Below are 14841 nucleotides of genomic sequence, written 5' to 3'. Positions count from 1 at the left end.
GAAGGAGCTAAGGTTTCTCAACTATGGACATGTACTTGGGATACTGGCACGTCAAAGTAGATGAGGCTGATCGTGAGAAAACTGCATGCATCACCCGTGAGGGCCTGTATGAGTTTAAGGTAATGCCATTTGGTTTGTGTAATGCACCCGCAACTTTTGAAAGGATGATGGATAATCTTCTACGTCACCTGAAGTGGACGATGTGTCTTCGTTATTTAGATGATATTATAGTGTTCTCAGAGACATTTGATGAATATAAAAAAAAGGCTGAGGGCCGTTCTTAAGTGTCTCAAATAAGGCGGACTGAAACTTAATCCAAGAAAGTGTCTCTTTGGAACAAAAGAAATCAGAATACTTGGACACCTTGTCTCAAACGAAGGTGTGCGGCCAGACCAAGAAAAGGTGAGATCTATAACGAATTTTCCTATTCCTAAAAGTATTAGAGATGTGAGAAGCTTCCTTTGATTATGTTATTATTACCGTCATTTTATCAAAGACTTTTGTATCAATGCCAGGCCACTCCAAGAGTTCTTAAAAGCTGATGCTAGATTTATCTGGGGTCGTGCTCAACAAGATTCTTTCGATGTGTGGCGAAAAGCTCTGACGACCGACCCTGTACTTGGTCTTTATGATGAGAGAGCACCTACAGAACTACACACAGATGCCAATGGGTATTGGATCGGTGCTGTTCTGATGCAAATTTCGGATGGAAAAGAGAAGGTTATAACCTATGCTTCTAGGACACTTGCAAAAGCTGAGAGAAACCACTCAACTACAGAAAGAGAATGTCTTGCTGTGATCTGGGCCTTGAGCACATTTCGACAGCATATCTATGGAAGGCCATTTATAGTTGTTACAGACCAGCATTCACTTTGTTGGTTGAAGGGTCTCAAGGATCCAACAGGACGACTCGCCAGGTGGGCACCACGTCTTCAAGAGTATGACATTACCATACTGTGCAAAAGTGAAAGGAAACACCAAGATGCAGACTGTCTCTCAAGAAACCCTGTGCAAGACCATCAAGACTTTGATGAAGTTAGTGACTCTCTCTCTGCACTCCGGGATCTCTCTGCTGAACAGAGAAGGACCCCAAGATATCTCAAATTATACTTGCCTTAAATCGGTCAGAGGATATGAAAGGACAATTTAAGGTAATTAATGGATTACTTTGCAAGAAAAACTTTGATCCGTTTGGAAAGAGGTGGCTACCACTGATTCCTAAACACATGCGCTTAGATGCTCTACGGAAATTCCATGACACACCTGAGGCCGAACATTTAGAATTTATTAGGACCTACGATAGAATCCGCAAGAGGTTTTTCTGGCCAGGTTTATTTAGGAGTGTCCGTCATTATGTGTCGCACTGTAGAGAGTGCCAGAGGAGAAAGGCAGTTCCTCAGAAACCACCTGGCCGACTCATACCAATTCCACTAGGCGAAACGCCTTTCCAGCGTGTTGGGATTGACCTCCTCGGACGATTTCCAAAGTCTGTTAGTGGCAATAGATGGATTATTGTTTGCACTGGTTATCTGACAAGCTATGCCATTACAAAAGCCGTGAAAACAACCGAAGCATCCGAGATAGCCAAATTCATCGTGGAAGACATTGTATCAAAACACGGTGCCCCAAGGTCGTTAATTACGGATAGAGGGAAAGTTTTTCAATCGAATCTTGTGACGGAGGTAAACTTTCGGTGCAACATTGCTCATCACATGAAGACTGCCTACCATTCGCAAAGTAACGGGCTTATTGAACGCCTTAATAAGACCTTGGCCGACATGCTATCAATGTATCAATGTTCGTCAATGTTGAGTGGAGCAACTGGAATGAGGTGACCTATCGTGACTTTTGCCTACAACACCGCCAATCAAGACACCACAGGATTTGCGCCATTTTTCCTGGTGCATGGGCGTGAGGCGACTACGACGATGGACACCGTGTTACCGCTACATCCTGATGACGTGGACGACGACTACACTGGCCAGGTGTTAACCAGAGCTGAGGAATCTCGGCAGTTAGCTCGACTCCGCACGCTGCAGGCTCGAGAAAACGATCGCCGAAGGTATGACGCGAGCCACCGCCCTGTTGTCTACCAGCCTGGTGACCTCGTCTGGATCTTCACTCCTGTTCGGAAGGTTGGTCTCTCTGAGAAGCTCCTCTGGCGCTACTTTGGACCTTATAAGGTTGTAAGACAGTTCTCTGATGTTACTTATGAAGTTGAAGATTTCGACACCGACGCAAGACGACGAAAGATCAGAGATACGATACACGTTCTTCGAATGAAGCCCTACAAGGATCCTGCAACCCAGGGTAAATTCGAAGCTCCAGCGTCGGTCGTTGTGGCGGAGCGGTTCTAGGCGCTTCAGTCCGGAGCCGCACTGCTGATACGGTCGCAGGTTCGAATCTTGCCTAGGGCATGGATGTGTGTGGTGTGCTTAGGTTAGTTAGGTTTAAGTAGTTCTAAGTCTAGGGGACTGATGACCTCAGATGTTAAGTCCCATAGTGCTTAGAGCCATTTGAACCATTTTGAAGCTCCAGCGACAGGCAACAAGCGGAAAGGTGACGAAGAGTGTACCGGCAAAAGAAGTTCTAAGAAGATCACCGCCAGGGCGAGCATTAGTCATTGGAAGTCGGAGTATGCAGGAGCGATGACTCGTTTCCGGACTAGGACGACGTAACACCGAGACGCTGTTCTCTTAAGGAGGGAGCAATGTCGCAGAAGAAGCTGAGTAGCACCGTGGTGTAGTGATTATGGACTGTACAATTTTAATTTCTATATTCAGTTCGAGTACATTTTATAAGTATCCACAAATGTCAAGAATCATTGTACTGGAATATTCTGTAGCTGTATATATATTGTATGTGCTCTGGCCGGAGGCATTTCGCTCCGCGCTCTTGTAGGTGCAAGTGGTGAATAAGCCTTCGTTAAGTTAGTGTTCGTCATTCATCTAATTACACCTTCTTTTATGTGACAATATTTCTATTAGCTGGGGCACCTTCCACGTAATTTTGTACTTGTTCTCGAAGCCCTGTGATCACCTCTCTGGAAGTAAAAACGTTTAACATCTTACATACTCCTGTGACAAAGAAAGAATTTTCCACCGTTTGTGAAAATAGCACCTCTATTATACCAGCCAGTGTGATTGAATTTATAGACGGAGGGGACAGCACAACTCGACTACAGACTGAACTAGATATGCTGATTCGTTGCGTTCCATGTATACACTGTTAACCAGATTTATAGTTTCAATAAATTATGAAGCACTGAAAGTGGTGGGAAAGGTGCTGCTAATTCAAAGAGTCACTGACCAATGCGAGAGAGAGAGAGATTCTGTCTTAGTCGTGACGGCTAAAGATCCCTGATAGTCAGCAGTGGTGTTGCCAGTTTTTAGCTGCATCAGTCTATCACTTCAGACGTAAACTGTGGTGTCACCGCCAGACACCACACTTGCTAGGTGGTAGCCTCTAAATCGGCCGCGGTCCGGTAGTATACGTCGGACCCGCGTGTCGCCACTGTCAGTGATTGCAGACCGAGCGCCGCCACACGGCATGTCTAGAGAGACTTCCTAGGACTCGCCCCAGTTGTACAGCCGACTTTACTAGCGATGCTACACTGACAAATACGCTCTCATTTGCCGAGACGATAGTTAGCATGGCCTTCAGCTACGTCATTTGCTACGACCTAGCAAGGCGCCATTACCAGTTTATATTGAGATTCTTATTAATGTATCAACAAGAGCGATGTACACCAATTATGGATTAAAGTTAAGTATTCCAGCAGCAACTTACCTTATTGGCTATATTAATTACATTGTCCTGTTCCAGACCTCACGCCAGTCTGCATGAGCTTAAACGCGTGCCTTTTGGCTACCTCCGAGTGGCTTGGCTGTCTTGCCAAGTCACTGCATTGGCGACGAGAGTAAAAACGGTCTTCTTCTTTATACTTGCTTAAATTACTTGTGTCATGGCTTCGCCACAATCTCCAGATGTACTGTCCGAATTTTATCGCTTGCAGAATCAGCAGACGCAGGCCTTATTGGATGCCCTTGGACAGCTCATCCAGGGTCAACGTGCAATGCAACACGATGCGGCCGCCGCCGCTCCACCGCTACCGCAGCCACAACACGCAGTTGCACCACCTTTTCGTCCTTTTGATGCGGCACTGGAAAGCTGGACGGAGTGGTCACGCCAATTTGGATTCCATCTCGCCGTCTACAGAATTCAAGGTATTGAGCGGCAGTCTTTTTTTCTTTCGTGTGTAGGCGTCCAGACATACCGAGTGATAGTGAAATTGTTTCCCCGACGCGATGTAGAAACTCTGTCCTACGAGAAATTTTGTCTGCATTAGATGCATATTTCAAGGAATCAGTCAATGTAGTTGCAAAACGGTATATGTTCTTTCGTACAAAACGTATGGCTGGTCAAACTAATCGGGAGTGGGTTGCAACTTTGCAAGGCCTTACTAGGGATTGTGCTTTTGAGTGTGAATGTGGCCTCCCTTATTCAGATACTATGGTACGTGATGCAATTGCACAAAACGTTTCTGATGTTCGTATAAGGGAACAGATTTTGAAACTAGTCAATCCCTTCCTTCAACAAGTTATGGACATATTGGATAGGCAAGACACACTTGACTTTGCTCAGGAATCATTTGAACCTTCACCAGCTATGTGTCACGTTAACCGGCCCGCCGGGCGAGCTGCACGGAACAGTAAACAGCCCTCGCGCCCGTCCGCGCAGCTGCCGCCAAGCTCTCCGCTACGTGTGCTGCGCAAGCACGCACATGCAGTGCTAAAATCATGTCCGCGGTGTGCTACTAGACATTCGCGTGAGAATTGCCCGTCACGCCAAGCTATTTCCTTTTTCTGTAATAAAAACAGGACATGTTCAGAGTGTTTGCCAGAAAAAGCTCAGATCGGACACTCACAACCATTCCAGGCACTTTGCTTTGCGCCGGAATCGAACCAAGAATACTCAGGCTCGTGAACCTTCGCCCATGGACATTCATGCAGTTCATTCCACTCCGCCCAGTGCCACTCTTTCTAACAGTGACTATGTTCGTCCCACAAATTGTGTGCGTCGACGTCGATGAAAATCCCGTCAAGTCGCAAGTGCTTCGGTACCAGTGGCTGTTCACGTTGCACAAGACAGTCGCTCTTGTCGTTAGCAGGACAATAAACTTTTTGTAGATTTGGTCATTAATGGCAACGTGATGCCATTCCAGCTCGATACCGGAGCTGCAGTTTCACTGATCAATAAAGACACGTACAAACAACTGGGCACACCTCCGTTGTGTGCCGCAAATGTTAAGTTAAATAGTTATTCAGGACAAGTTATCCCTGTGTTAGGACAGTGCAGCCTTCTTGCAACATACAAGGGACAAACAAAACTTGTGTCATTTTACGTAATTCGTTCTTCTTCTGCAGTGAACTTGTTTGGTTTAGATTTATTTCAGTTGTTTAACTTGTCTATAGTAAATCAGGTCCTCTCAGTGAACCAGACTGTGCCTTCAGCCAGTGTTTCTTGTCTATGTGAAGAGTTTGCAGACATTTTTGCACCGGGCCTTGGTTGCGCTAAGAACTATAAAGCACATTTGGAACTGAAAGTAAACGCGCAACCGAAATTTTTCAGAGCGCGCAGTGTTCCCCACGCATTGCGTGATGAGGTCGCAAGAACATTACACGATTTGGAATCACAAGGTGTGATTGAACGTGTGCAGGCTTCTCTCTGGGCCTCACCCTTAGTAATTTTGCCAAAACCTTCTGGAAAATTGAGAATTTGTGTGGACTTCAAGGCAACAGTGAATCCACAACTAGTGATTGCAACTTTTCCTTTACCCCGCCCGGAAGATCTTTTTGACAAACTGTGCCCGGGTAAATATTTTTCGAAGTTGGACCTAGCAGATGCGTACTTGCAAATACCGGTGGACGAAGAATCCCAGCGCGTTTTGGTGGTTAACACGCATCTTGGTTTGTATCGATTCAAAAGACTGCTATTTGGGTGTGCATCCGCCCCTGCATTGTTTCAGCAATATCTGCAGACTGTTTGTGCGTCGGTCCCTACTGCAGCAAACTATCTGCACGATATTGTGATCTCCGGAAAGACGGAAGAATAACATTTAGCCAATCTCAGAACATTACTTCAGGTCTTGCGACAAAATGGTCTTCGCTTGCGGAAGGACAAATGTGTATTTTTTGCTCGTGACTTACCATATCTGGGCCATGTAATCAATGCCCAAGGCATACATCCCAGTCCCGAGCACCTCCGTGCCATACAGGACTTGCCTTCGCCGCAGAATTTGAAGCAGCTACAGAGTGTGCTGGGAAAAATCAATTACTATAATAAATATGTGCGCCACGCCTCTTCCATTTCAGCTCCGCTTCATCGCTTACGCCGTAAAAGTGTTCCGTTCGTCTGGTCGACGGAATGGGAATGCGAACGCGCCTTTCGCCAGTTGAAATCGGCGTTGCTTTCCAATACTTGCCTTACGCCATTCGATCCTCAGAAACCCCTTTTGTTGATGGTAGATGCATCGGATTTCGGGATCGGTGCTGTGCTTGCGCACAAAGATGGTTCGCATGATCGCCCTATTGCCTTTGCGTCCAAATTGCTCTCGTCTGCGCAAAGAAATTATTCACAGATCGAGAAAGAAGCTTTGGCTCTCGTATTTGGTGTTACAAAGTTTCATGATTTCTTGTATGGTCGTCACTTTACCATCATCACAGACCACAAACCTTTGACATCGCTTTTTCATCCGAACAAGCCTGTACCTCCACGTACAGCGCAGAAATTCATTCGCTGGTCTATTTTCCTCTCGCAGTACCGCTACGATATCTTGTATCGGTCCACTGCTAAGCACGGAAACGCTGATGCGTTGTTCCGTTTGCCTGTTGCTGAGGATAGAGCATTCGATTCTTCCGAACTTGCTTGCATGTTCATTGATGCGGAAACCGATGACGTGGTCGAATCGTTTCCGATTGATTTTCGTCGTGTAGCTACAGCCACAGCTGCTGACCCTGTCCTTGCTATCGTTTTGCGTTTTGTTGCTACTCAATGGCCCTTGTCAAAGTCACGGATCGAGGATCCGTTGGTTCGCCGATTTTTTGCTCACAAGGAGAGACTTTTTGTGCGACGTGGTGTTTTGCTGTTGCGTTCTGATAATGATCAGTCCAGGGTCGTGGTCCCACGTTCGTTACAGCCCTCTGTCTTACGGCTTCTCCACCGAGGACATTGGGGTATAGTGCGAACGAAACAACTTGCTCGTCAGCACTGTACTTGGTTCGGGATCGATGCTGCGATTACGAATATGTGCTCTTCTTGCATGGCGTGTGCCGAACAACAATCCGCACCGCGGAAATTCTTTGCATGGCCAAAAGCCACTTCCCCTTGGCAACGCTTACACATTGATTTTGCTGGTCCATTCTGGAATTCTAGATGGTTGGTTCTGGTCGATTCATTCAGTAATTTTCCTTTTGTTGTCAAGATGTCTTCCACGACGTCATCTGCCACCATCCAAGCGTTATCCGCTATCTTTTGCATTGAAGGTCTTCCACAGACTATTGTTTCCGACAATGGCCCACAATTCATGTCCGCAGAATTTCAGTCATTCTGCAAGGCCAATGGTATTCAACATCTGACATCCGTGCTGTTTCCGCCTCAGTCAAACGGTGCCGCTGAACGGCTGGTCCGGACTTTCAAGTCACAGATGTTGAAGTTAAAAGAGTCGCATTCTCGGGAGGACGCGTTATTGCTCTTCTTGTCCTCGTATCGCTCTCAGCCCCGAGGTGGTCGCTCGCCGGCTGAGTTGTTGCACGGTCGTCCTCTTCGAACCTTGATGTCTTTGCTACATCCGCCGCATCAGGTTCCTGTGCAGCGGCAGCCACCTGCTTTTGCTCCAGGCGACGTTGTATACTATCGCAACTATTGCGGTTCACGGCGTTGGCTCGCAGGGCGCATTCTTCGCTGCCTCGGCCGCGCTATGTATCTGGTTTTGGGGGCCTCTGGTGAGGTGCGTCGGCATCTCAATCAGCTGCGCCTCTGTCGTCGCACGGGTTCTGCCGCTCCCCGTCTGCTTTCAGCGACGGTGCCGTCAGGTCAGCGCCCTAGGGACCCATCTACTGGCTCGCCTCATCCCCAGGTGTTACCGACGCTGCCTTCCATTTTGCCCCATGGCGACGCGCCGTCGCCGCCGCCGCCGCCGCCGCCGGTCCTCCCGCCGGCGACGCCCGCAGTGGACGCGTCGCTGCAACCGCCGGGCGCCTCCCTGGGTCACGCGCCGCCGATCGCTTCCCGTGACCAGCTGTCCTCCGACATGGAACTCTTGCCCGCTCTGGACCAGGTGTCGTTTTCACCCGTCGGGTGCACCGTCCCGATGGAGGTCGACCCTTCGGCCCCTCCTGTCTCTCTAAGGGCGCATACACCGCATGTTGGCGTGCACCCTGGACTAGGTTTTCAGGTGTTTCCTAGCTCCCCTCGGACCGAATGGCCGGGTGCGGGTGGCACAGCCTCGCCTGTTGTTAGGCTCCCCACCTCGTCGCATACGTCAACATGGGGTCCTCCCCACGGCGGGCGGAAGCCTTATAACACAACCGTACGCCGATTTGCGGGGGAGGAATGTGGTGTCACCGCCAGACACCACACTTGCTAGGTGGTAGCCTTTAAATCGGCCGCGGTCCGGTAGTATACGTCGGACCCGCGTGTCGCCACTGTCAGTGATTGCAGACCGAGCGCCGCCACACGGCAGGTCTAGAGAGACTTCCTAGGACTCGCCCCAGTTGTACAGCCGACTTTGCTAGCGATGCTACACTGACAAATACGCTCTCATTTGCCGAGACGATAGTTAGCATGGCCTTCAGCTACGTCATTTGCTACGACCTAGCAAGGCGCCATTACCTGTTTATATTGAGATTCTTACTAATGTATCAACAAGAGCGATGTACACCAATTATGGATTAAAGTTAAGTATTCCAGCAGCAACGTACCTTATTGGCTATATTAATTACATTGTCCTGTTCCAGACCTCACGCCAGTCTGCGTGAGCTTAAACGCGTGCCTTTCGGCTACCTCCGAGTGGCTTGGCTGTCTTGCCAAGTCACTACATAAACAATAGTCGTCTATGTAGTTGCGACAACGCTGAGACGTTGCCGTGGAGACGATTACAAAATCGCGTTACGTGATGGGTTGAGGTAGGTGCGCGGAGATGCTCCGCCCGGCCACCTGCAGCGGTTAGGGGTCCTTCCTCCGACTCGGCTGCAGCGACGGTATACGGCAGCAGAACGACAAATATTACCTTATCGGGTGCAAAGAAGCGTCCCTGACCCGCATGCAGTCGAAACTCCGAGTTACATTTTAATTTCGATGTATCTAATTGTCGCGACTGACGAGAAATGAGAATGTAACTGTTTTGCTCGATGAAACCGGCAGTCTTCTCTGACCCTCTGAGGCCTTAGGCACTCAGGTAAACTACTGGAGAGTGGCATCAAAGGCGTAGGTGTATGTGGCCAGGTGGCTGATGGCACAGACTGTGTAAGAGGGTGTTGTTTGTAGAAGTTCAGCTGGCGAACTGAGACCGACTAGCGTTAGGTGCTATTTACAACCTCAGCACTCAAAGGAAACAGTCGATCGTACATAAATGGGCTACTTTTTACAGCAATTCTAATTGAGTTCATTTCTTCTAACTGCTGAAGTCAGCTCTGTGTTGTGTCCATGGATGGGACGTCATTCTAGTTCTCACAAGGGCGAATGCTGTAGTGGTGAAAATCACTAACTTCTTAATGAAACTGAATAATGATCCCGAAAATCACGGAAAAAGTACCTCTGAACCCACTTATCACAAACTATGTGGAATCTCTAGTCTGCCGTCACATTACATATAAAATTAATAACAAAATTGAAGAACTCATTATTAATGTCAAATTTTTACGTCTGGTCTCAAACGCTTGCTAAGCTTTAATTACCCTAGTCATTCCTAACATCTGATCTGGAGATAATGGGAACGTACTTTCGGAGAAGGAGACTGAAACCAAACCTCACAAAGACATAGGAGCTTGCATTCATTTGTGCAACAGAGCAGCGTATAGACAGCTCCAAGCCTGTTTTGATGACAGACTGCATCACCATAATCACCACCCAAAATATCTATGAGCTACACTGAACCGGACACTGTCCTACAAGAAGCATCTGGGAGACACCGCTGCGAAGATACGAACTAGGAACAACAACCTACACAAGCTATGCGGAACAACGTGGAGCTTCGCCACTGAAATTCTGCGCACTTCAGCACTTGGGCTAGTCTGCTGTGCCGGAATATGGTGCTCCTGTATGCTTCAGTAGTACCCACGTAAAAAACTCGCGACGCATAATTGAACAACACAGTGAGAACTATCGGTGGTGCACTAAGATCAATGCCTGTCGAATGGCTGTCTATATTGAACCATATTGCGCCCCCTGGATTTCGATGAAAAGCAGCTCTACTTTGTGAGTTTAAATGCATACAGGGTAATCCACACCTCTTCACCCATCAAGACGCGGTTATCCTAGAAAGAAACCGGGTTAGACCAAGAAAACCATCCATAAAGTCAACCATTGAATTGCAGACGTCTCAGTTCGGCCTAACAGACTCATGAGAACGAGGCCAGACAGCGCCTTGCCCACCACATCGCCAGAATTTGTCCTGCATAACAGAAGAACACACTGCCTTTGAACAATCGCGGAGTAAATGGACAATGAAACTTGCCAGCAGATTAAAACTGTGTGCCGGACCGAGACTCTAACTCGGGACCTTTGCCTTTCGCGGGCAAGTGCTGGCGGAATTAAAGGTGTGAGGACGGGTCGTGAGTCGTGCTTGGGTAGCTCAGTCGGTAGAGCACTTGCCCGCGAAAGGCAAAGGTCCCGAGTTCGAGTCTCGGTCCGGCACACAGTTTTAATCTGCCAGGAAGTTTGACATCAGCACACGCTCCGTTGCAGAGTGAAAATTCTCATTCTAAATGGACAATGTTTAACACAAGACGCGCCAATCATGGAAGAAGCATGGCTTCTCTTCATAGGTGGAATAAGGTTCCATATTCAAATTGCGACGGCGAAGCAGCCAGGCAAACCGTTCGTCACATGGTTACAGAATGTTACAGTAGGACTCATTGTGGTACTTCCGACGAATTTCTAATGGCAACGAATGACGCAGTTGATTATATTAAAAATTTAGATCTAATGTATACTTGAAAAAAGAGACAGCATTGGTCGTATATGTTTTACTATTGCAAAATCGATTTTCTGTCACTGAGTGACCATCTTCAGTGCTAGAAGTTAAAAATTTTTTCACATTACGATCAGAGAGTACAACATAGAAAATCACAATTACATCTGCATATGAACAAAACACTTGTTAGAAACAAACCTATATTGTATAACTTAAATTGGGATGCACTGTTGTCACTAAGCTTACGGCAATCACATAGACTGAGGTCGCTGTTTACCTGCACTTGTTCAGCAGACCTCGGTGTGACGGGGCTTGACACGCCCTCTATGTGACATGTGTCACGTGAAGACATAGTATTATTGGTTTTGCGAATTATTAACACTAAATAACTCTTGTACTTTTGCGAATGGTGTAGTAATTCAAATTTAAAATGTACGTACAACACATAGCAGACGCAGGAGAATGTCTAAAATACATTGGCATATTGTTTTTTATAAACTATAAAACATAAAATAGATCGATGATAAGTTGTTAGAGTGCAGAACATATAAAAAGCAAAAGATAATGCCAAAAAATAATAAATGAACAACATAAAAAGAGGCGCAACACAGGTCTTTCTTAAAAACGTAACACCCACCATCTGGCGTGGGAAGTCAAAAGTACAACGTTCGTAATTTATGTAACAAACGTTAATACCAAGGAGTCAATATATAAAAAATAATCACAGTACGAAACTGCCGTTACTTAATAATTAAAATGCCGTGCAAATGTAAGGTGCGAACAAGTAGTATACATCAATCATCGAGAAACCATCATGAGGAAGGAGAAGTAATAGTGTCACTTATACCAAAATGTACATCGTACTTTAGAGAAATAAAACAGACTATGCACGATATCCAGCACTTATTCAAATAGCAAAAGAATTGTTAACATACATTAAAAATAATTACGTAAAGTGATAACCGGTTTGTATTACTTTGTGTCAACGCCTACGAGATGTCGACTGTCGTAAAATTATGTTCAGTAGGCGTCCATAAGTTCTGTAAATTACAGAACAAAAAAGAAAGAAGCATCTTTTAAAAAACCGAAATTAGTAATGTTATTAAAACAAACTGAAAACATGTGTGTCAATGTGTTGAGATAGTTGAAATAGCGGCCATTATACGTGTTCTCGTAGCGACTATGACATAAAGTAATACAAACCGGTTATCACTTTACGTAATTATTTTTAATGTATGTTAACAATTCTTTTGCTATTTGAATAAGTGCTGGATATCGTGCATAGTCTATGTTCTATTTCTCCAAAGTACGCTGTACATTTTGGTATAAGTGACACTATTACTTCTCCTTCCTCATGATGGTTTCTCGATGATTGATGTATACTACTTGTTCGCACCTTACATTTGCACGGCATTTTAATTATTAAGTAACGGCAGTTTCGTACTGTGATTATTTTTTATATATTTGACTCCTTGGTATTAACGTTATTATTTTTTATATATTGACTCCTTGGTATTAACTTTTGTTACATAAATTACGAACGTTGTACTTTTGACTTCCCACGCCAGATGGTGGGTGTTACGTTTTTAAGAAAGACCTGTGTTGCGCCTCTTTTTATGTTGTTCATTTATTATTTTTTGGCATTATCTTTTGCTTTTTATATGTTCTGCACTCTAACAACTTATCATCGATCTATTTTATGTTTTATAGTTTATAAAAAACAATATGCCAATGTATTTTAGATATTCTCCTGCGTCTGCTATGTGTTGTACGTTCATTTTAAATTTGAATTACTACACCATTCACAAAAGTACAAGAGTTATTTAGTGTTAATAATTCGCAAAACCAATAATACTATGTCTTCACGTGACACATGTCACATAGAGGGCGTGTCAAGCCCCGTCACACCGAGGTCTGCTGAACAAGTGCAGGTAAACAGCGACCTCAGTGCATCCCAATTTAAGTTATACAATATAGGTTTGTTTCTAACAAGTGTTATGTTCATATGCAGATGTAATTGTGATTTTCTATGTTGTACTCTCTGATCGTAATGTGAAAAAATTTTTAACTTCTAGCACTGAAGATGATCACTCAGTGACAGAAAATCGATTTTGCAATAGTAAAAAATATACGACCAATGCTGTCTCTTTTTTCAAGTATACCTGTTATCTGGTCGTAGTGCACAAGACAACATGGAGTCGCCAGTCAATTAGATCTAATATGTTACTGCCTGTGTTATATTTAATACTGTGTTAAAAACCCATACGATAAATAAATAAATTCTTTTATTTATTAAATTCCACCACCCCTACAGAGTGTGCTATCATATATTATTGTTTACTGAGTTGAATGTTAGCGATGAGGCAATTACTTTAAGTTACCAACATTTCTACTCGTTACTGACAAGGAACGCGAACCCGCAAGTTCAATCTTTAGTAAGGCTCATCTGAAAGTGTTGTGTTAACAATCATGACAGAAAAAAATAGCTGCTAATGACTCGCCATATGCATCAGTAGGGCGACAGGAAAGGAGTGTCCGGGGGGTGCAGAGATCAGCCTTCTGTGGCATGTATGTATTACACTTCACAAGATGGACATTGTCGAATTCAAGAAATGTTCAAAACAAACCGTGAACACTGAATGAAAAATAGCACGGTGTAGTGATCATAAAGGCTCGCACCTTCATGATCGAAGGCGAATTCCTTGGGAGTTATAAACTGTCCGGGACCTTCAGCTACGTACCCACTCTTGGAAGGAATGCATATAGAATCATATTGGTGTGACGGGGATATGAGAACTGGTGGAATGTGATGGACGCCACCGAATGCGAAACAATCTGTCGTGTAGCTTATCGTGAAACTGGCTATTCTTTATGGCGTGGCTGCAAATAGAGCGATAATGCATCATAGGCACAGAAAAAACAAATCTCCAGAGGCTGAATTCGTACAGTAGTTCCAGTTTATATGAACTGCAGTATCACACGGTTTTCAGAACGGATAGTTAGTTCTAAAGGAGTATGATTTTTATACACAGACCGGGAATCAAGTAAAAACCAGTTATTTTGACCAACTATTGCCGGAAAGCAGTGCTCATACCATAGCTGTAGTTCTTTTACGTCCATTTTCCTACTCTTGCTTTCAATGACGTAAATATTCCCTTCAGCACTTGCAAGGTCACGCACACGAGAAAGAATCGTAGAGTCGTAGGGGACGCAGCACCTCCAACTTCTCTGAGCAGAATAAATAACTTTCCAGTCAATTTACCATCCAGATTAACAGTCGGCATAATGGTATACGAATGCGTTAAGGCACTGATGTTAGTTGATCTTGATACAGCTCTCTTGGTACCTGCAATTTCCAGGCCTCTTTTCTTGTACATTTCGTCTTCAAATCCCGATTGGTCGGAGTTGAAAACAAATTCCTTATTGAACGATGGGATACGTTTTTTTATCTCATCTACAAATTTTCTGGCCGATTGCGCAGTTTGCTGTGCATCGTCAAGTTGACGCTTTGTTGGAAATTTTGTTATCTTAGCCTTCCAATTCTCTGGCAGTGTTTGTAGTTATGTAACTATCCACTGCTTCCGTTGAAATCAATGTAATCTATGCCAAGCGCCATTTGATGTGCATAACGTAATAGGTCACTATCG

The sequence above is a fragment of the Schistocerca nitens genome, chromosome 1 (assembly GCF_023898315.1).
Source record: "Schistocerca nitens isolate TAMUIC-IGC-003100 chromosome 1, iqSchNite1.1, whole genome shotgun sequence".
NCBI classification, from domain to species: Eukaryota; Metazoa; Arthropoda; class Insecta; order Orthoptera; family Acrididae; genus Schistocerca; species Schistocerca nitens.
This window is presented reverse-complemented; position numbering follows the sequence as displayed.